We start from the raw sequence: 22,716 nt of genomic DNA on the forward strand, positions 1-22,716 counted from the left end.
ATGTGATGTAAAACCGTATTATTCAAGTTTGCTCCTTCTTCTACATGTGGTGGTAGAACCTACATACTAAACTGCTGAATTAGCAGAGTGAGATTGGCAGGAACCCAATAGCTTCCAGGTCTGCTAAATAATTCTTGCAACCCCATTGAAGAATGTGGAAGCTCCATGGACACACAACTTGTAACCAATAATCAACAGAGGTTTCCAAGGTGCTGTAGTCTAATGATTCCAAACAAAACCACCTCTGAACTTGAGAGAAGTACATAAGATAGCTCAGCATTTATTGAAACAAAAAGTCAAAAGATAGTAACGACATAGCAGTTTAACAACATAGCAGCTAAGTGCTTTCGTCCACTACAGGACTTTTTCGAAAGTGCTCCACCAGTTAACACCATTGGTTAAATAGCATGCCCCACCAATCACTATTTAAAATTACTTCAGTACTACCAAACACTTGTTAACTTGTTAATTCTTCCAAAAATACATCTTAAATAAAACTTAGCATGTATCTTAAAAATGAAATAAGACAAATGTCATAAAAGAAATAATAAAAGTAAAAGCAATATGTAATAAATTTGTCAAAAAATAAAATGTTGCTTATATTTTAAAATAGGTGTGACAGAACTGTAATTGTTTATGCCAGGAAAAGTGTAAGCATCTAAACACAACTGACAAATAAGTTCTTGTTTAATTAAAACATTTTCCCATTGTCCATTTTGCTCAGACAGTTCTACTTTTTTCCAAAATGAAAAAGATAAATTTACCAAAGAAGCAAGTTTTATTACAAAGATATTAAATCAAAACTGAAAGAAGAGTATTTCACGAGAATTCTTGGTTAAGTTGGGCTTTGAGACAAAGTTTTTTTTTAAGAGCGGTGTTAATATTAAGCAAAGGTTAGACAGTGTGCCAAGATTAGACAGTAATCATTCCAAAATGAACAAATGTGTTAACTGCAAGCAATGCCAGTATATTGTAGATTGCAGGACCACATTTGTCAAAAAATATCATAGAAGTTTGCTTTGTGCAGGAAGATTTGATTGTAATACCAAAGCAGTATTTAAGTCAGAGCATCTCCTGTGACATGTTTTACATAGGTAAGATTGAACATCAGCTAAAAAGATGCATTTATGAACATTATCTAGACATTAAAAAAGGCATTCTTAACAATGCTTTATTTAAACACTCCACAATGTACAAACATTTCAAGAAATGTTTTTTTTTCTTCTGAAAATGAAATAACATCTTATCCTGAGTGGCTTATTCAAAGTGTTTTATCAACTTGTTTTTTATGTGGATGCTAAGTATCATCTTTTAGTTAGAGAAAATCACTCTGATGTTAATAAAAAGTACTTTCATTACCAACTCATTAAAAAGAAAAAAATTACAAATCTGTCATTTACCATGATAACCCATCATCACCATTCTTATTGGGTACGGTTGTCTCTAAAAAGCTGGAAAAATATTTTCTTCATTACTCTATACAAATAAACTTATCTAGTCAAAGATCTATTTAAATACAACACGAAGATCAATAGAAACTATTTGTAGAAACAGGTGAATGAATGTATTGCCAAACTTTGAATACATTTCTTCTAGTAATGCAAATATCCTCATGTGATAAATAATACTAGCCCTGCATTTTACAGAATTTGATATAAAATTCAGTACTGAAAATTATGAACGTTTTGCTTGATTTTTGTTTTTCATTCAATGTTAGATGCATTGGTTGATCCTTAATATGTGTTATTCTTCTACATCTGAAATGGCATTTCCTCCTAAGGCATTTATTGCTCATTGTGCTTTAGTGACTCAAAAGACAAGTACTAAAATACTGCTTTTACTGTGGAAAATATCATTTTTACAATCTGACTTAATGTTCCTTACTGTATGACATGTGTATCGAACTGCTCCTTGCTTTTAAAAATATTTTTCCAGTGTACACAAGGGAAAAAAAATGTCAAATTCAGAATTATGTAGAATGTCAGTGACTGTAGTCACATCATTTCGAGTAGAATAGAAGATGCCTTTACAACTAAAGCATCCTCATGAGCAAGACAGATCAAATGGGAAACAGATATGACTTCTTATTGGTAAATCTTTGAAAATCTCAGAAAATACTCCCTTAAGGCAATAAAATAGAAGTCTACAGCAGGAAAGTACACAAAACCGAATTTAGCAATATAAAAGTTATCTGTTATCATTGTTGTCTTTATTTTATTTTTAATACTTAATGCCAACTTCAAAAAACTACTGTATATGCTTAGTTCTCTCAGCAGAGATATGTGAGCCAGGCAACAAAGCCCTTAACAATCTCCAGTGTCACTTTGCATTCATACCTGGAGATTTTTATTTTTCTTTCTGTCCCTACTGACAGTTCCATTTTGAGGAGGCTGATATCTGAATGGGAAGCCAAATCCCCTGATAAATTTACAGTAGCTCTGAGGCACAGAACAAGCACATCTTGCTACAAGAGTAAAATATGTTGACTAGTGGGGATTGAAGTCTGGGGAATGGGATGGTGCCTCCTGTCTTCAGAGGTATAAGTTCATGTCTGGACCTGTTTGCTGAAAACTGCTTTCAGAAAAGTCTGTTCAGCTAATCTTATTCATAAATACTCATCATAGCCCAACTCACTATTATAGTAAACCCAGTCAAGATGTCTCAATTTCAGTTTGATTGAGCATCCTCAGTGACCACTTACATAAAAAAAAATAAATAAAAATAAAAAAAGCTGTGTATAACTCATAAATGCAATTCATGGGGTTTAAGAGTCACAGCAGATTTACACCACAGATGAACAGACATTCAATATTCAGGCTTGTATATTTATTTTAAAATGTCTGTTCCATTCAGTTATGGAAAAAAGATTGTGATTAGAAACCTCAAGGAACATAGGAATGTTAAAATTGGTTGACACAGCCAGATGAAGAAGCATATGAGTGTGCATTTTCACATTCATGCATATGCACAGAAAGCATACTTCACATGCATATAAGAAATGTAATTATCTGTGCACATGCACAGAAATGTATACAAACTAAACTAACAATATATTCAAGAGGCAGAAAAGTGTATAAACTGCAACTCAGACCTGGCTTAACGAAGGACTTTATTAATGCAATTCATCCAAATGCTCTCTCAGTTACAGAGAAAGAAATGAGGTTTGGAACAGACCATTTTGTCGAGGGACATCGTCAAATGGGGCTAGATACATAGATTAGTAGGAATTAAGAGAATAAGGGGAGGGGATGGTAAAATGGGATAGAGGGATGTTTAGGAGGATATGCGGTAAGGGTAGGGGAGGGGCTTAGAGGGTTTTGTCAAGTGTAACTGAGGTAGGATTCACATTTTTGGCATGGACTTGCTACTAGGGTTGCCACCTTTCATCATGGCTAAAACCGGAGTAAAGCCACACATCCTGCGTCATCAGTAACCCCGCCCATCCCACCCCTACCCCACCCACATTTTGATGTTTTACGGGAAGTCACCAGGTAATGAAGGACTTCTACTTCTATTATTTGAAGGTACTTGTGCTGGTATCATGCTTATGCTAGGAATTAAGGAAAGGTCTTTTATGAATGCAATGTTATGGGGTTGTGCTTCCCCCTAGTGGCTACATTGATTGATCGGGTTGCTGAACTTTAGTTAGTTGTGCAGGTTTGGGATACCTGACAAACTATTTTGAGTAGTGATTCATTTTAGGGTTTGGGTTCGGGTTGCTGAACTTGAGTTAGTTGTGCAGGTTTGGGATACCTGACAAACTATTTTGAGTAGTGATTCATTTTAGGGTTTGGGTTCTTTGAGGTGAGTGTGCTACTGAGGGGTCCATTTCATGGAATTGTTTGTCAGGAGGATGGTGACTCATCATTGGTAGATTGCAGTTGGGGGTCAGGGCAGGCTTTACTTGCTGGGTAGTGACAGTGTTGTATAAGTTCTGTTGTATAACATTTGTACGGACTTTCATGGAATGGCCACAGTTTGCAGCATACATTTTAATATATAAAAGAAAAAAAAAAGGTTGTACATTGCTGTGGTTGAGATCACTCCTCTTTTGTGCCATTGTCTCTGGTTATGTGGCAGCATTGCAGTAGTCAGGGTGGTACAATGTCAGCATTCGTATTTGGCCATCAAACAGCTACAATTTATAAAGTAGACCTGTGATGACCCACTTCTTCCTGAGGATCGAGGTCACTTAATAGTGATCAGCATTGTGTTTCAGACATCGTATCCTTTGGGAAAATGCATGCTGGGAATGATTCTGCTATTCTAGAAACTTTCCAAGTTATTACAGCAGTATCTGCTGGTTACACTGCACATCACAAGTGAGTTTGTAAGAGCTCGAGTTTAGCAGGTCCTCTTTGTCAGCCTTGTCAGTATTTAGGTCTTGTCAAAACAAAACAAAAACAAAAAACAGCAACAACAAAAAAAAAAAAAGTATTTTACAGATTTCCTGCATCACGAGGTTGGGAAGTGCTGTTTCACTGTTAATCAAAAGGGTACTGTGTGGTGGCTATACGCTTATGCAGGTTCATATCACGTTATCGAAAGCCGATAATGTCGAATGCCACAATGTTGAACCCTATACAGCAAACGCTAAAAATAGTGAAGCTGCAGAACATCGGATTCTTTCCTAGGGAAAGAATTTGGTTGTCCGTTTCTGTGGCTTCACTATGTTTAGCACTGTGGTGGAAAGTTAAGGGGGTTCAGGTAAGTGTGTGATTGTGTGGACATTAGGTTTAGGGCGCGGGTTACGTGAGTTAGGGTTAGGGCACTGGTGAGGTGAGTGTGCGATAGTGACAGACCTTAGGGTTAGGGTTGGGTTAAGTTAAGTGGATAGATAGTAGTGTTTGTATAGTTTAGCGTAGGGTTAGATGTATGATTTTAAGTGTAAGTGTGTGGATTGCTGTTTTTTTTGCTGTGCCTGTGTTGTGTGAATGTGTTTCGGAATAGCAAATTTTTCCCCTGGGAAAAAATTCGCTGTTCTGAATGTTCGATATTGTGTGCTTTAGATTATTTAGGTCCGATTAAATTGTGTTCGGTGTTTTCGGCTTTCAATGACGTGATATAAACGCAATTATGTTGCTGGGTTTTTGGCTACATTGCCCGAATTGGTGGGATTGGGAGCTGTCTTGTCTAGCAGTGAGTACAATTCATACTGGGTTCAGGCTGGCATAGCCATTGGTGGCATTAGCACTTGTTCTTCACTTTTGGCACTTGTTCTTCACTTTGCAGTGGCCTTGCAAGCCCAGTATACGGTCGTGGTCAGTAAGTCACTGCTGTTTGTGGTGGCCTTTCATTTACTTATTATTTGCATTGGTAACTTAAAAAAATGTGTGTCTCACTATTGTGTGGTTTCCTTGGGTAGGGACCCGTGGGTCGCGTAGCAACCATGAGTAGTCACTGGGCATGTGCATTGGCAGCATATTAGGAGGAAAGTTAGTGGTGGGCTTTCTGTTTGGCCTTTCTGAGTGTTTTAAGTAAACAGGTTGTCTAACGTAAGTTGTTTTGTTCATGTGCTTTATTTTGTTGGTCTCTTTATTACACAGCAAGGTGTCATTAAATTATTGTTAGACCTATGATAGTGCCAATGGGGCAGGGTAGAAACACTGCAGCTTTCTTTTCGTGGGCTTAAGGTGTCAGGGTAATGTGCAACATCATACGCAATGGGCTTTATGCATTTTGATTAACACATTCCATTGTTATAATATGCAATTTAAGTGTCAGTTAGTTTTTAAAGGCTGCAGCTGTGTGCACAGTTAGGGATGGTGGCAGGCTTGTAATTTGCAGCCTGTGGATCTGTTGGAGGTTCATGCTGTTGCAAAGCTTGCTCCAGTTGCTTTCTGAACTTGTAAGTATCATTAGTGGCTCAGTCTGCCAGGAAGGTCCCAGTTAACCTAGTAAGATAAAACCTTCCACATCTTATGCAGCACGCATACCTAGTGTCAGTACGCATGGCACAAGCCAAACCTGTTGCTTAGATACTTGCATTTTAGGCATTGTGGACAATTGGACTGCAAATATATTTACAGTGACACTCAATAGAGGGTAGGGGGCATGTCATCACATTTTCAGACAAATGATCTCTGGGATCATAGAGGTTATGAAGGAAACATAAATGGAAACCTTCAGCACAAATTGTTATAGTGGTAGTTTTATGGGTCACAGTAAACACAGTAACTGTTATGTTTGTAACATTTTGTTAGCGACTTACAAGATCGCAACAACCACTCAGGTTGCACAGAATGTCGGTGGCATTTTCTTCAGCTAGCTGAGAGCTTTCATATGTGACTAAGGAGTCTTGTCATGTTACTTGGTCGAGGGGATATTTAGAAAATGTAAAAAAATTGTAGTTATATAGATTCATATCATACAAACAAGAGTTAAAGGGTGTGATGCCCATCTTTGTTTTGTGGTCATTGGGGTGGGGTTGCAGGGAGGTATGCATGTAGGGAAGGAATTGGTAAGCCCTGTACTTAAAATGAATAGGTGTAGTAGTTCATTAAAGAAGGAACTGGTAAATGTCAGTTGTGAGAGGTAGGCATCTTAGCGGTATGCAGTCATGATCCGGGGTGGGGTATTTCTAACAGGAGCCTATGTAAGGGGAGGAATGGGTTTTATTTTCTTACTGGAATAATATTATTCACTCTACTGATAGTATTTAATTTATTCATATTGAGGTGACAGTTGACGTTAAAAGGGGGGCATCATGGTGTTAAGGTGTTGGATTCATAGTCCAAAGAGATAGGGATAGAGGTTCATCTTTGTTCAGTTTTGTAAAGGCAAGTGGTTTAACTTGTTTTTCTTTTGCAGAGCGCATAGGTATGGAACTGGATGGGCATCAATTGGTGACCTGAGTGAAGGGGTCTTGAAAGTGGATGGAGGCTGCTGCAATGGATGTCCTGGTCCCTTGGGTGGTGCACAATGAGTTCATAGGTGAGGGAGCACTGAGCAAGCAACTGTCAGTGCTCTGATGGAGGTGGATTTGAAAGGTAACGGATTCTGCTTGGGTGGATGTTTTGGTTGCCGAAGTGGTGTACAATGAGGTCACAGGTAATCTTTTTTCAGCATTTTGAGGTAGTGTGGGGGCAGGTTGAGGTGGAGGTCTGTTTGGGGTAGGGCAGTGAAGGGTTGGGGATTGTTATAGGGTCTGGGGTGATGTCAACAATCATAGAATCCTAGGAATCTACTTATATTAGGGTGGATCAGTTGGGGCCTTGCTGTTAGAAGACGTGTAAGATGGCAATGGCAATGTAAGATGGCAATGGAGTGGTTGTGCAGAATGTCTATCATGCCGCATTAGGGTTAAAAGGCTTGCTGCATGTTTTGGGGCACCTCTTTATAAGCATTTAGGCATGTCAGAATTGTGTGGTACTCTTGTCGTGCATTTAAAGTTACCCTTCCATCTTAGTATATCCATTGGGTGATCAGGAGGTGGCTTTTAGGCATGATGGCATGTCAGTGATCTTGTTTGTCCTGCTGTCATGGGGCATTGCAGGTTTCTGTGGCACACTGTGCTTGGGTAGTTTGCTTGGCTTTGGTTTACTGTTTGTGGTGCAATTTGGGTCATACTGTTAAAAGGCCATGTTGGTGGTATAAATGTAGTTTTGCTCATAATGAGTAGTTGGTGTGATGACAAGATTACTATTAAATGAATATATAAGAGATTTCATGTGGTTATTATATTTATTGGTCAGTAAGATAGAGCTGCAATTTTATATGAGGGTATGCAATTGTCTCTGCATTGTTTCAAGTTGCAGTGTTTAGTTGTCTGGTTAACTGGTGATGCCCAGAGAATCATTGTGTAGCTTTTATTGTTATGGTAGTGGGGTAACTGAGTATTTCAATCATAAATACTGGGTATGCTAGGTTATGGGGTTAGGGTTGGTCACCTTAGTAGTGGATAGGAAACAGTGGTTTACTTTCAGCTTTCAGGCAACTGGTTAATTTTGTTACTTATGGGACAGGGATTTGAGAGGTGATGGCATGGACACAGTTTGATTAGGAAGGATGGGATACAATGAATGATGTTTTGCCTAATGCTTTAATGGTGGTTACATGGCTGGACGTTTGGTGGAAGAGAGGGGGAATAGCCTGGTCAGGCTGGTGGGCAGAGAAGAGGGGCAGGCTTGCCCTCTTCTGTTCCCCCTCTGGTGTTGGATGTATAATGCAATAAATTGGGAAGGAAAGTGAGTGTTTGCTCTGTTGGATAAGCTAATAAGTAAGCAGAGCTGCTTATCTGGATGGTGGTGTAATTCAATAAATTAAAGGAGAGCAGGGCAATGCTGCCTTGTTAGTGCAAGGATAAGTGAGCAAGTGGCAGACACTACTTATCAAGGGTGAGTGGTTATGCTGCCCTTATGGTTATTTTATATTTTCATGGATGTTATTATCACCTGTGTCATGTTTTGGTTGAAATTTATAACTATTGGTTAACAATCATGTTTATGTAAGTTTAATAAAGATCATCAAATGTCATTTGGTGTTGTGTGTTTATTGAAGTGGACCAGGACTGGGACATCTTCAAGTGGGGCTAGATACATAGCTTAGCAGGAGTTCATAGAATAATGGTAGGGTAAGGTTAAATGGAATGGAGGGATATTTAGGAGGAGATGAGGTAAGGGTAGGGAGGGGCTTACAGGGTTTTGTTAAGTGTAACTGAGATAGGAGTCACATTTTTGGCATGAACTTGCTACCCTCCCTCTCTCCCCCTTTTTATTAGTGAGGATTGTGGTTAGGCGGAGACGAGGGGCAGGCTTGCCCTCTTCTGTTCCCCCTCTGGTGTTGGATGTGCAATTCAATAAGTTGGGAAGGAAAGTGAGCAGTTGCTCTGTTGGATAAGTTAATAAGCAAGTAGAGTTGCTTATTTAGATGGTGGTGTAATTCCATAAATTGAAGGTGAGCGAGTACTCTGCCTTGTTAGTGCAAGTATAAGTGACCAAGTGGCAGACACTACTTATCAAGGGTGAGTGGTTACACTGCCCTTATGGTTATTTTATGTTTTCATGGATGTTATTATCACCTGTGTCATGTTTTGGTTGAAATTTATAACTATTGGTTAACAATCATGTTTATGTAAGTTTAATAAAGATCATCAAATGTCCTTTGGTGTTGCGTGTTTATTGAAGTGGACCAGGACAACTGAAGGTCATTGTGCCTATTGTGATACACACATGGAATGAACAAAGTCTTAAGCTGCTACTGACAAAATGATTTTACATGACATTCTTTTGTGAGTCTGAGTTTGTGACTTAGTCCATAGCTTAAAGCCACTGTTGTTCTCACTTTCATAAAGATTCCATGGAGCCTGAATCAATGTTACGATGCCCTCTTTGAAGCAATGTGGGTTGAAATTTATGTTTTCATGCAGTCAGATTGCAGTGATTTAACCCACTGCTGTAATGAAAATCAGAGGCTACAGATGTCAAAGATAAGCTTCTTTAAGAAACTGTGTTAGCAGACTGCTTTAGTGTTCATCCTATATTTTAATTTTTCACATCTGGGAGACAAACCCTGGAATTTCATCTAGTATTTAACAACTTGCTGTTTTCAAGGTACTAAACAACTTTTACAAGATGTAGGAATGCTACATATAAAGAGCCTTTGGAAACAGAGATCTGTTATTTAGTTGTCTGTCCTATTGTACATATATTTGCATGTATTACATTTGTTGAGCAGGACTCTCCATTTGGGAAGATCCTATATTTATTGAGTTCCAGAAAGAAATGCTCCAAGACATCAAATAATTATAGACTTTGAGCTATAAAGGATATTAAATACCTAAGATCCTAACAATTTAATAACAATGGTAACTCTATGAAATGAAAAATTAATAACTGCTATATACAAGATAATTCAAACTGATATGATTAGAAAGAATGAGTAGAACTCACATCATGTGTGATTAAAAAAAGGAATAATGCAAGTAATTCTGAATACTGACCAATGAATAAGAGATGTAGAAATTAATCAGCAACTGAATAAAAATGATCGATCTGCAAATGTGCATTAACACTGGCTAGTAGTGAAAATACAATACTTCAAAGTATCAATTATCAACCAGAAATGTTCAAAATTATCAGAATAGCAGAAACTGTGACAACTGTGATGTAACTGCAATTTCTGAATCACTGGATAAACATCTTAATGATCTGGTAATATCACAACAGTTTATATTATTTGACTAATAACAAGACTTCTGTTCTACAACATTTATTTCAGAAGTCATATTACAACACAGCAGCATTATTATTTTGCATGATAATAATGGTTCAGAACAGTATAAATGCATTATTGTAAGAAATTGTTCTTAATAGACGAAGAACCCAGTTACAGGTTTTAGCAAGATATGCATGATAGCATGCATAATAGCATACACACAGGGTTATATAATTTTCCAAGAGACTTATTCTTAAGATCTTTTAATTTACTAAATTTGGTATGTGAAATTAATCACTTTATAGCTCTGAATAATAAAGCATTTCTAAGACATCCTGTACCTTTTCAAACCGTACATTTACTTTCATTGCTAATTAGCCTAAGCAACAACCTTTCCATTACTCTCCTGACTTATTTCTAGATAATCTCTGTGCAATGTTTGGACCATCAAAAGCTTGTTGTAATGCATATACTTCTATTACAAAAGTGCATGAAAACTTGTGGCATTAAAAAAGTATTTCCAGTTGCAGGTATTCTATATAATGTAATTTGTATACCATCTTTGATAGTCTTTCAGTGATACAGCCAAGAAAATATTAACATAGGTTCATAGGTTGGTACTAGGCTATCGGCTCTAAGGCCTATGCAAGCCTAGCCATAACAATTCCCTGGATATTTCTTCCCACAATATTTACTTCTCTGGGGCCCTGTCTAGCAGGGCGAATGACATGATCCCCTGGGTGAATTTCCTATCTCCCATCCAATCATCAAGGTTCCTTTTGAAGAGGGCCAATGAGGCGCTCTGCTTGACATGTATGGGCAGTCTATTCCAGAGTATGGGGAGTCTCTGGGTCAGGAACCTATCCCTCCAGCATGTTTTGTTCATTGTGATGATAAGGTTTAGATCCCTGGAGCGTGTGGCTCTGAGGGATTGGGATTTCTTTAAGTGGGGCATGTCCAACAGCTTAGGGTTTGACATGGCCTTGTATGTTAAGCAGAGATCACCTCTGAGTAGATGATATGCCACAGAGTATAGTTGGAGTTTTTTAGATGGTCAGCATATGGCATCTGCTTTAGGCCTGTGATTCTTTTAGTGAGGTATTTCTGTGGCCTTTCCAGCTGTTGCAGATGTCTTGGTACATACCAAATGGGGCATTATACTCTATAATGGGTCTAATGAAGGATGAGTACAGTGGGACAATTACCTCCTTTTTTCTGGATGAAAAGCCCTTAGTGATGAGGTGTGCCACATAGAAGGATTTCCTGACCATTGTGGCAATGTGGTTATTGAAAGTGAGACCACTGTCCACCTGTGTCCCTAAGTCTCTCATCACACTTTCAATGTTTAGTGTCCTGCCACCTATGTGGTAATTCATGGGTACATGTTTTTTTCCAAAGGGGATAACTATACATTTCTAGGCATGAGAGACTCATGCATTAGCCTTAATATTTTTTTTCATTACATATGAAAAGCAAGTCTGCTGTGTGTCTAATATAAAACACATTATTCTGATAGTATTAAGTTCCATAACGATATTCATTCTTAGATTAACAACTGTTTGTTTTCTTCATTTATTCTTAGCTCTTCTTCTACATCATTTTTCTTGGATATGATTTATTATCCTATAAGTTATTATGGTAGATGGACTGAGCTTTATTTGGATGGTCTTTTTTTCTGTCTTAAATGGCACTGGTTTTAGTGCAGAATTTGGTAAAGGCATTCACTTTATGGTTGGCCATGACCTATATAACCACTGGCAAAAAGAAACACATGCAGACATTTTCACTAACACACACACGTGCGCGTGCACGTGCACACACACACACACACACACACACACACACACACACACACACACACACACACACACACACACACACACACACACACACACACACACACACACACACACACACACACACAGTCTTATACTCACAAGCATAATGCTTTTGATAGGCAGAGACTTATGATTAAGTCTTTCAGCTGCAATCTAAAATTTTATTTTCCTCAAATGTTATTTTTGTACATCTCTTTCACATGCATACTGTTCTCCCTTTCCATATACAAGAGCTCCAAACATCACTGGAAACTATGGGATTTAACGCTTCTGTAAAAATAGGGAATACCTTCTTGAAAAAAATTGGACAGGTTTGCCAGTAGTTCATTCATTGGTATAAATCTACATTGATTGCTTTGCATACTGTGTATGGGGTGGGACAAAGAATAAATAAAAAAGCAACAAGACAGAACCACTTTAGAATATTGGATTCCTTCATCAGTATTCTAATTTTATATCATGCTGGTGATATGGCTTCTTGCAGCTGGTGGGGAGTAGAAAGGGTCATAAGTGAGATAATAATCTTGATAGTCTGACTGTTATTGTGAATCTCCTCAAAATATCTTGTAGTTGGTCCTCCAGGTAAGCACAACAGACAGCACAAAGCTGGTCAGCTACGCTGTATCCCTTTCACTAATGTAGCAGTATATTATGTGAGCAATGAATGTGCAAAATAAATAAATAAATAATGCAACTCTAACATTAAAACAATGAATAAAAAATATGCTGTTATTGTTGACAAATATTTTCAGAGGAATTAGCACCATGGCATTCCTGACAACCATGCTAACTATATATACTAACTCCAGGGTTGTACATTAGAGCAGGAGATATGCTTTTTGCCTGTGCGATCTTGGACTTGGCATATTCAACCTGTTTCACTATTAAGGGTATGCTATATCAATGATTGTAGTTATGGTCTTTGCCATTACAATGGGAACCTGACACTTCTGACTGCTTTTGACCCCAATAGACTTCTCAGTCCTATCCAATAATTGTACTATTATATCTCCAGACCTAACCACTAAACTTCTGGGAATAACAATAGATAACAACCTTACCTATGAAACTTACATTAACAACACTATAAAAACTGTTAATAGGAAACTGGGCTCCCTTTATAGGATTAAACCATTCCTTACTACACAAGCCAGAACTTCTATTGCCCATACCTATTTAATCTCTACACTCCTCTATACTTCATCCATATACACAAATCTGACAAAAACCAACCTCAACAAGCTGACAATCTCTTATAACAGCATTGCCAGATTTGCCACAGCCTCATCTTTCAGGACCCATCACTGTCATAATCTGAAACAGCTAAGCTGTTTAGAGCTAAAAAAATCAGCTCCACTATAACCAACTTACCACTGCCCATAAAACCCTCTTCCAACCAACTAAAAGTCCAATACTTTCAAGCCTTCTTACCCCATATAAAAACCTTAAGACCTTATGCTCATCTAACAAATTACTAGTATCCACAAGTAAAGCCAACAATATTGCTGGTGACTCTCTGTTCTCTAATGCTGTTTGAAAAAACTGGAACCAACTTTCAAATGAACTGACATCACTGCCCTCTGTATCACTATTCAAACAAAAACTGAAACTTGAAACCTGAAAATACGCTGGCTATGCCCCTGTACAAACCCAGACTAATCCAAAATATCGTTGCTATCATCTTCACTGATGACCTATTACTTCTTATCTACTACTTTTTACTAGCAGGGACTGGTCCATATAATTTCCTTATTCTATCCTAAATGAGCATGTTAAAAAAAAAAATATATATATATATATATATATATATATATATATATATATATATATAGATATACATTCTTGGAAACAGAGTTTCTAACAGACTTATCTAATGTTTCTGTAATATTTTTGTGTACTCAACTGTTGAAATGTGATGTAATTATCTGTAAAACAACTTCTGTACCTGCATTTTATATGTTAATCATTTTATTTGGAGCTTATCTCCCCAGCCTCTACTGAAAATGGACATATATCCAGATAGACTAGCCCGGTCAACAAATGTAAAATAAAAATAAAAAATGTAATACATTTTGCCAAAGTGTGAACTGTGAAATCCTGAATGTGCAAAGAAATTTATATAGCAACACTTCTCCTTCAATAAGAAAAGCAAAAAAGTCTTTGAAATCCAGCCACAAAACCATCATAAAAATGGCAAAAAAGGGTCTGTATGTTAATCTTTAAGCATGATAGCTGTGTTCCTGAAACCAGTACCCAAGTTTTTGTTCTTACGTTTAATAGGCAGGTGCCTAATTATCAGGCTATACACTACACAAAAGAATTAAGATGATTGTTATTAGCTCCTTACAAGATCATATTCAGGGAAAGGTAACTCACCTCATTTTCACTAAGTCTTACTCAGGGACTTTCTAAATACTACAAAAAAATCCATAAACCAGATAATTTCAAGAAAACAAATCAGAGCTGTAACAAGGGCAGAACAATAAGGGTAGCTGCCTGGGTGCAAAATGCTAAAGTGCACAATCGTCAGTTGCAGCAGCCAGTGGGGTGTGAGTGCAAAGCTAGGCTTTGCTGAAGAAGCCATGGATTGTATTACAGTTTCTTAAATGAATACTGGCATTACATTAGTGATAGCAGCTAATACAATATTTTGTTTAGTTAGTTTAGCAAAAGGCTTGCATAGGATCCTTGTCACAGTTACATCTCTGAGCAGATTTAATGTTTTTGTTTGTCTGCTTAATAACTGTAGCAATAAGCTACTTGTTACAGTTATAGCAATAACAGAGTGTACTATTTTATTTATATTTGGTCTTCTGTTTTTATTAGGTCCTCAACTTTGCGTTGATACGGCTGTTCAGGGTGCCTGATTGTTCCATATTTGGTATCTACATCTCTGAGATAAACAATGAGAAAGGAACTCCGAAAGAAGGCATAATGAGCTTTGCAGAAAACTTCTAAAATCACTAGTCTCTGACAGAGACAATGGTAATAAAGACGCTGCCTTCTCATTCTGTAAATCCTCATCACCTATAATATGGTAATATTTAACCACCAGGGATGCTACATCATTTTATGAAGGAATTCAAGAAAATGATGGCATTGTTGACTGTCATGGAAACTTACTGGCAGAGTAATTCATCATCAAATGTCATAACAGAATTCTTGGCCAGCTAAGACCTACATGCAATCAACTGGAAGTATACGTGAATTTAAGTAAATCTTTATCTGCACTTTTTTCAAATAATACAGCATTTAAATTGATTTATTTGTGTTGCATTGAATACTATCTAGCTGGAACTTTTGGCTCTGTTTTTTCAATTAATGCTTGTTAGAATTCCTGCATAGCCAGTGTTAAGTGGGGGTAGTTCACTTCATTGTTATTCGGTTTCTGCCTTATATAAGCGCTATAAGTGAATTTAAGTAAATCTTTATTTGCACTTTTTTCAAATAATACAGCATTTAAATTGATTTATTTGTGTTGCATTGAATACTATCTAGCTGGAAGTTGTGGCTTTGTTTTTTTCAGTAAGTTTCCCACCCACCCTCCCTGCTTTTGTTTAGGTGTTAATCTTGGTGGCTTTGAATCTGCCCGCCCCTCTTGTAAATTTGCATTTGAATACACCTCCTGGGCCCATCTCATTTGCTCACTCAAAAAAACTATTTTTTTTCACTTTTTTCATCTGTGTTTGCGGTATTTGTGTTTCTTCCTACTTTATTACTTTATTTTGCTTTTGCATCATCTTAAAAGTACTCAATTGTATTTATTACTGCTTAGTGTATCTATCATTCTAAGCCTTTTGGTTTAAGCACTTGGGCTTCAGACCAGTTGTTTTACATTAAGAAGGTTTGTGGTCTGCACTGTTGTGGCAGGACAGGTAGCTTACATCCTTCTAACTTGGGAACTGCTGATTGAAGGCTCAGTGTCTGTTATTCCAAAAGTGTATTAGTCCTGGTTTAAGCACTTGGGCTTCAGGCCAGTTATTTTACATTAAGAAGGTTCATGGTCTGCACTCTTGTGGGAGGAGAGGCTGGACTCTGCCCTACTGAGCTAGGAATTTCTAGTTAAAGGCTTATAGTGCCTGCATATTTAAACTGTTTCTTACTGAAATTGTTCCACCTTGTTTGCTGTAGCATAGACTAGATCCAGGCCTGCTGAATCTAGCTTTGTTTGTATAACGTGAGCACTAATCCAGGCCTTCTTTTTTGGAGAAGGCTCACATGCACCCCAGTGGAAAGAGTGTGCAGTTAGAACTTGTCTGTTTGAAGACTACAGGAACAGGGCTCAGTTTTGAGATTTTTTACTGGTTAATTGGGTAATTTTTGTAAAAGCCTTTTCTGATTGCTTGTAGTCATCTAAAGCTGTTTTAAGTGTATTTTTTACTGTTTGTAGTAATTTAAAGCTGTTTTAAGTGTATTTTTTACTGTTTTTGCCTTATCTTTAAAAAAAAATCCTTGTTCCCCACCTTTCTAAGCTGGTATAGTCCAGTTTTCAGACTAGTGCTGAATTCAGGATTGTGTTACAATTTTCTGAGTTGCCCATACCTTACTTGGCTAGAGGGAGGTTTCTCTGTTCACCTGTGAGAGAAGGAGCTTTGAGCAGCTATCTGTCCCCGGAGGAGTGGTTCCAGCCCAGAAGTTAGTAGTTTATAGACCATTTTGGGCTAATTTCTATCTCTTTCATTTCCCTGCTGTAAAAACCAGGTTTGCATGGTTTTGCACATCCAGGCAGTGCCGGTTAGCTAGGGCTAAATTTATCCCGGCTCCACCAAGTCTTCCCTTCAGCTTTTCCCTTCAAAGTAGTCTAACTCTCAATCTAAGCACTTAAAAAGCATCCTACAGTCCAGCACTTGTTCAGACCTAATAGCAAGCACTAATATACCCCAACACTTGATTGCCCAGCAGGGCAAGGCTCATTATTCACCCCTCAACAGCCAAGTGACTAAGCAGCTCACCCTACTATTCAGGCATGACAAAAGGGCAATTTCAGGTATACTCTCCAGACCAGCTGGTGAACCTGGGTATCCTGAGGCAATGTTACAACTGCTTCACATACACAGACAACCCTTTCCTCCTACCACAAAACATTAACATATGCAAGAGATGCAATTATATAGCTAAATTGGAGGCTAAGCTCTCTCCACCCAAGACTGGAACAGACACTCATGAGGAGAAGGTTAACACTTACACCACACCTCCAACCTCACATAGACATACTAAACCAGCACTGGCAAAAAATACACATAAATACATGAAATCATACTTGGAGGCTTTATATAAAAACCTGCAAAAGCATCACAGACCTCCAAAGCAGACACCCAAAAAACCTGCACCTCCCGTCACAAACCCGACAATACATAAAACACAAAATCAGTGTGCCGCACAATCACAGCCCTTAGGGCGAAATAACATACCTAACACACTAGTAATTGGTGACTCTATAGTCAGGCACACTGATGTCCCACTCACTAGGCTGGACAAGGAGAAGGTTACTGTTAGCTGCCTGTCGGGAGCCAGAATCTGTCACATAACACAAGCACTCAGGTCACTCCAGAACAAGTACAAATATGACTCTGTCATTGTTCATGATGGTGTGAATGACCTGAGATGTACCTCTCTGGACTACATGAAAAGAGACATGGAAGAGGTCTCTGATCATGTAGCCCAGGCGGGTGTGACCCTGACCCTGAGTAGCATCCTGCCCACACCGAGAATGATACAGCAGTATAAAGAAAAAATGATCAATTTCAACAATTGGCTAAGCTTCTGGTGTCATTCAAAGGGGATCCAGTGTCTGTCAGCTTGGGAGGACATGCTCGACAAGCCTCGTTGCTTCGCAAGAGACGGCTTGCACCTGTCACCCCTAGGCTTTCAAATATTGGCCAAGGCTCTTGCTGCTCCCATAGTGCCTTTTTTAGGCAAGGCTCAAAAGTCAAACCCACCTCTGTAAACAGCACAAATAAAAAAATGAGGGTCATGCTACTCAACGCCAGGAGTTTAAATCTCAAAATGCACACGCTCAAAGCACTCCTCAGTATGGAGAACGTCGACATCTGTGCAGTAACTGAAACCTGGTTCAAGGCTCCACAGAGCACCCCAACACTACCGGGCTCAACTCATACCACACATTTCAGCCACAGAACATGGACCAAAACACAAAAGTAGGGGATGTATCCATATTCATCAAGGATACCTACACCTCCTGGTTAGTGGTGCAGCATGATACCTCCGAGATCATCCATGTGCAACTAACATCAGGCAAATCTGCAATGCAAATTGTGGCCTGCTACAAATCACCCTCCATGACCCAGGACCACCACTCCGCCTTTCTGGAGACTCTGGAAAACATGAAGATCCTACCGAACACCCTGATATTGGGTGATTTCAATTACCATTACCATTAACCGGGAAAACTACTCAAGTGCAAACTCCCAGGTCCAGCACTTCCTGGAATTTATCAACTCAAATGCCCTGGATCAGCTGATAAACTCCCCTACCAGAGGTGAAAACATATTGGACCTGGTAATTGCCAACATGGGTGACATGTGTTCCACATCGGAGGTCAACCTGTTACTGGTTAGATCAGACCATAAACTAATCACTCTGGATGTCCACACCACACTACCACCTCCAACCAAGGAAATCACAGTGAAAAACTTTTCTATAGCAAACTTCACCTTACTTAAGACAGAGGTGGTAAGTTTCACAGCCCCCATGCTAAAGGATAACAGTGTCCAAGATGCAGGAACCTTTACAAATGCACTCTATGAGCACCTACAAGGATGCATGGATTGTGCCCACCCCTACAAAAACCAAGACTCACTCCCTTAAGAGAAGGAAACCAGTCTGGTGGACCCCTGCCATAAACAGGCTATACAAAAGAAGGAGGAAACTAGTTCAGAAACAAAGCAAATCCCAGAAGGAAAGACATTCCTGATCAGTATCAGTAAGAAACTAAGGTCCTTCATAAAATTCTCCAAGGCTAACTTTGAAAGAAAAATAGCCAAGGATTCGAAAGATAACCACAAAGCCTTTATTAGCTATGTCAAAAATCTAAGTGACAACTCGCAGATATGCTCTGAGCTAGTGCAAAATAACACAAAAATATGCTGAACCCACTGATATTGCCAACATCCTGGCAGATAGATTCAGTGCAAACTTCACCCCCCTCTCACCTCCAAAAGGGCCCACAACAATACCGGAAAAGTGTAGTGTCCTGGAAATCACAGACGCACAGGTGAAAACAGCCCTTTCAAAAGCCAAAAGCACAGCATCAGTGAGGCCAGATGGTGTCTCAGGCTGCGTCTTGCATGAAATACAGAATGAACTAACCCCCCCACCTAAATACAGTGTTCAACCTCAGCCTCTTCACAGGCTACGTGCCCATAGAATGGTGCACAGCAACGGCTATTCTACTCCACAAAGGAGGGGCCACAACTGACCTTGGTAACTATCGCCCCATAAGCCTGACTAGCCTGGTCTGCAAGACTATGGAGCGCATCATCATGGAACTCATTAACAAAGACATTGGGAACCTCCAAACACTTGACCCGACCCAGTTAAGCTTTGTTAAGATCAGATCATGCCTACTAAACCTGGCTGACCTCTTCCAGAAAGTCACCAAGGCCATAGATGAGGGGAAGGTGTTCACACAGCCTACCTTGACCTTGCCAAGGCTTTTGACACCATTCCCCACTCTGGAATTATAGAAAATCTCACCAGCCTGAACATAAACCCCTACATCATGAGATGGGTTGCCAACTGGCTTACAGACAGAACTCACACAGTAAGAATACCGGGCTCCAGTTCCAACTCTAAACCAGTCCAAGTGGTGTCCCAAAAGGCTCAGTCCTGGAACCCCTACTGTTCAGCATATACTTCTCAGAAGTACAGGCAAACAAAAGAGGACTATGGCAAACCAAGTTCGCAGAAGACTGCAAACTGGGAGCCATAATTGGCTCTCTGGCTGACACAGACATTCTCCAAAAGGGCCTTACTGAGACGGACACCTGATGTCAAAGTCTTGGTCTCAAGCTAAATGCCAAAAAATGCATAGTCATCCCGTTTGGGGAAAGCAAAACACCCATGAATTACCACATAGGTGGCGGCCCCCTTAATACAGAAGAGGTAATAAGAGATCTGGGGACCCAGGTAGATAGTAATCTCTCCTTTGACATCATATTGTCAAAGGAGTTAAGAAATCCTTCTATGTAGCCCATCTAATTACTAAAGGGTTTGCATCTAGAAATAAGGAGGTTATAGTGCCCCTCTACTCATCACTCAACAGACCCATCATAGAGTACAACGCCCCAATTGGGATGTACCTCATAAGACACTTCCAACAGCTGGAAAGGCCACAAACGTACCTCACCAAGAGGATTACTGGCCTCAAACATATGTCCTATGCAGCCCGACTGAAAAACTCCAGATGTACTCAGTCTCATATTGCTTACTCCAAGGTGATCTCGGCCTGACTTACAAAGCCATGTCCAACTCAGAATTGATGGACCTGCTCCACCTAAAGAAATCCAAGTCACTGTGAGCCACTTGCTCTAGTGAGCTAAACCTCACCACAACAATAAATAGAACATGCTGGAGGGATAGATTCCTGTCACAGAGACTCCCCATGCTTTGGAACAAAATTCCTAACTACATTAGGCAGAGCCCCTCACCAACACTCTTCAAGAGAAACCTTGACGAGTGGATGGGTAACAGAAAAATATGTGTCCCTCTGTGGTTCTGTCAAATTCCTTGATAAACATAGTAAGAAGGTAAGTTAGGTAGACAGTGGGAAAAATGGTGACAAGAAGCTCGGCGTGTTTTCCAATGTCTGGTGAGGAATGTAGCAAAAGTGCACAGGAGCTTTCTTTTATATTAAAACATGTATATTAATTCACACTTAATGATTCTGTAATTTTCTGAAGTGAATAACATTTTAAGAATGCCCCTGATTAGTTCTAGCTTTTCCCTGATTCTTTTGAGATTTATCCTTGATTGTTTGAGAGGTATGATACAGAGAGATGAATAAATGAAACAATCTGTAAAAGTGTGTGTGTGTGTGTGTGTGTGTGTGTGTGTGTGTGTGTGTGTGTGTGTGTGTGTGTGTGTGTGTGTGTGTGTGTGTGTGTGTGTGTGTGTGTGTCTAGTAAATGACGGAAGGAGATGTGAGAGTGTGTGTTTAAGGCTTGTCATAGTACAGTGGATCCCAGTCTGGTCCTCTGTGGTTCTGTCACACCTCTGAGGGTGTGTCCTTTGCCATGAGAAGCTTGGAATTTTTTCCGCTGTCTCACAACAGCATGACAGAACCACAAAGGGACAGAGTCACCAAGCCAATTTCAATAAAAAGCATTCAAATAAAAATTGCGTAAGAAAAATCTATCAAAAACTAGGCATGCTTAATAAAGCCAAAACCTTTCTCACCAATGCAACTAAGACTACTCTTTTTTATATCACTCTCATCCTTAATAACCTTCAGGTATCACAAAAATCAAAGCTAGACCAATGCTATAACAAAGTTTCTAAACTTGCATGAAATACCCTTTTTAGATCCCACTACTGTATAGCACTAAAAAGGCTAAACTGGTTAGGACTACACCATCAACTAACATGCATACAGCTGATTACCACCTATAAACATCCAGAACTCATCTGCTTGTCCAGCACTTAATAACATTCTATACAACTATGTTCCCAGTGGTCATTATTATCCAGTGATCAAAAATGCCTGACACAACCAATCAAATCTGCTGGGCATGGTCTGTACTCATACCATGTTGCTAAGGACCAGACCTCCTGAGCTGTATCAGTCAGGTCAATACCCTCCCTCCCATCTTTCAAAATCATTATGTGAGACTTCCTAGCAAAAATCTGTCTCTGTTCTTGGTCAACACCAGGGTAAACTACATCACTAAATGTGAACAAAAATCCTATTCATACATTACACCCCCTTACTCTCCCTTCTTCACTCACTTCTTACTGATATCAATTTCTCTCTCCTGTTTTTTTCTCTAAATATAACATAATCCTATTTTTCTCTCAGTTTGTATTGCAATTCATGTTTGAATTATACTAACTTACCTTTAATTTCTCTGTACTGCGGTGGTGGTGCTGCGGTAGCGTTGTCGCCTCACAGATAGACGTTGACCATTCGATTCTCAGTTAGAGCGTCTTCTGTGTGAATGGGCATTCCTTCATTGAAGGTTGTGTGTTAGGCCCGGCAAGCCAGCACGTAAAACTCTACTGCCAATCATTAGCGGACTGGAGTTCTGCTGTGGTGACCCCTAACCAGGAAAAGCCGAAAGACACACATACACCACACCTTTAATTTCTCTATAAAATGGATAACATTTATCTAAATACTAAATCATTGTCATATAACCTGTATCTATTCTTAACCAATGTTTTCATACTATGTCTAATTTGGTATAAGTATTTAAACTTTAGTTTCTTTTTTTTTTTTGCATTATATTTAAAGGTTGCAAAATGATTGTTTTTAAAATGTTTTGTAATACTTTTTATTTTTTTTTCCAGGCCTCTGCTGAAAATGAGGTCCTATCCAATCAGTCTTTCCCTGTAATCAAATGTAAATAAATAAATCTGGTGTCAAATAGAGCCAGCTGGCTCACAGACAGGACCTAGGAAGGTAGAACTGGAGAGTCCACCTCTCCAAAGCATCCAGTCACAAGTGGAGGGCCTCAGAGATCTGTCCTGGGACCGCTCCTTTTGG

This window comes from Protopterus annectens, chromosome 5.part1 (assembly GCF_019279795.1).
Source record: "Protopterus annectens isolate FY-2018-M chromosome 5.part1, PAN1.0, whole genome shotgun sequence".
NCBI classification, from domain to species: Eukaryota; Metazoa; Chordata; order Ceratodontiformes; family Protopteridae; genus Protopterus; species Protopterus annectens.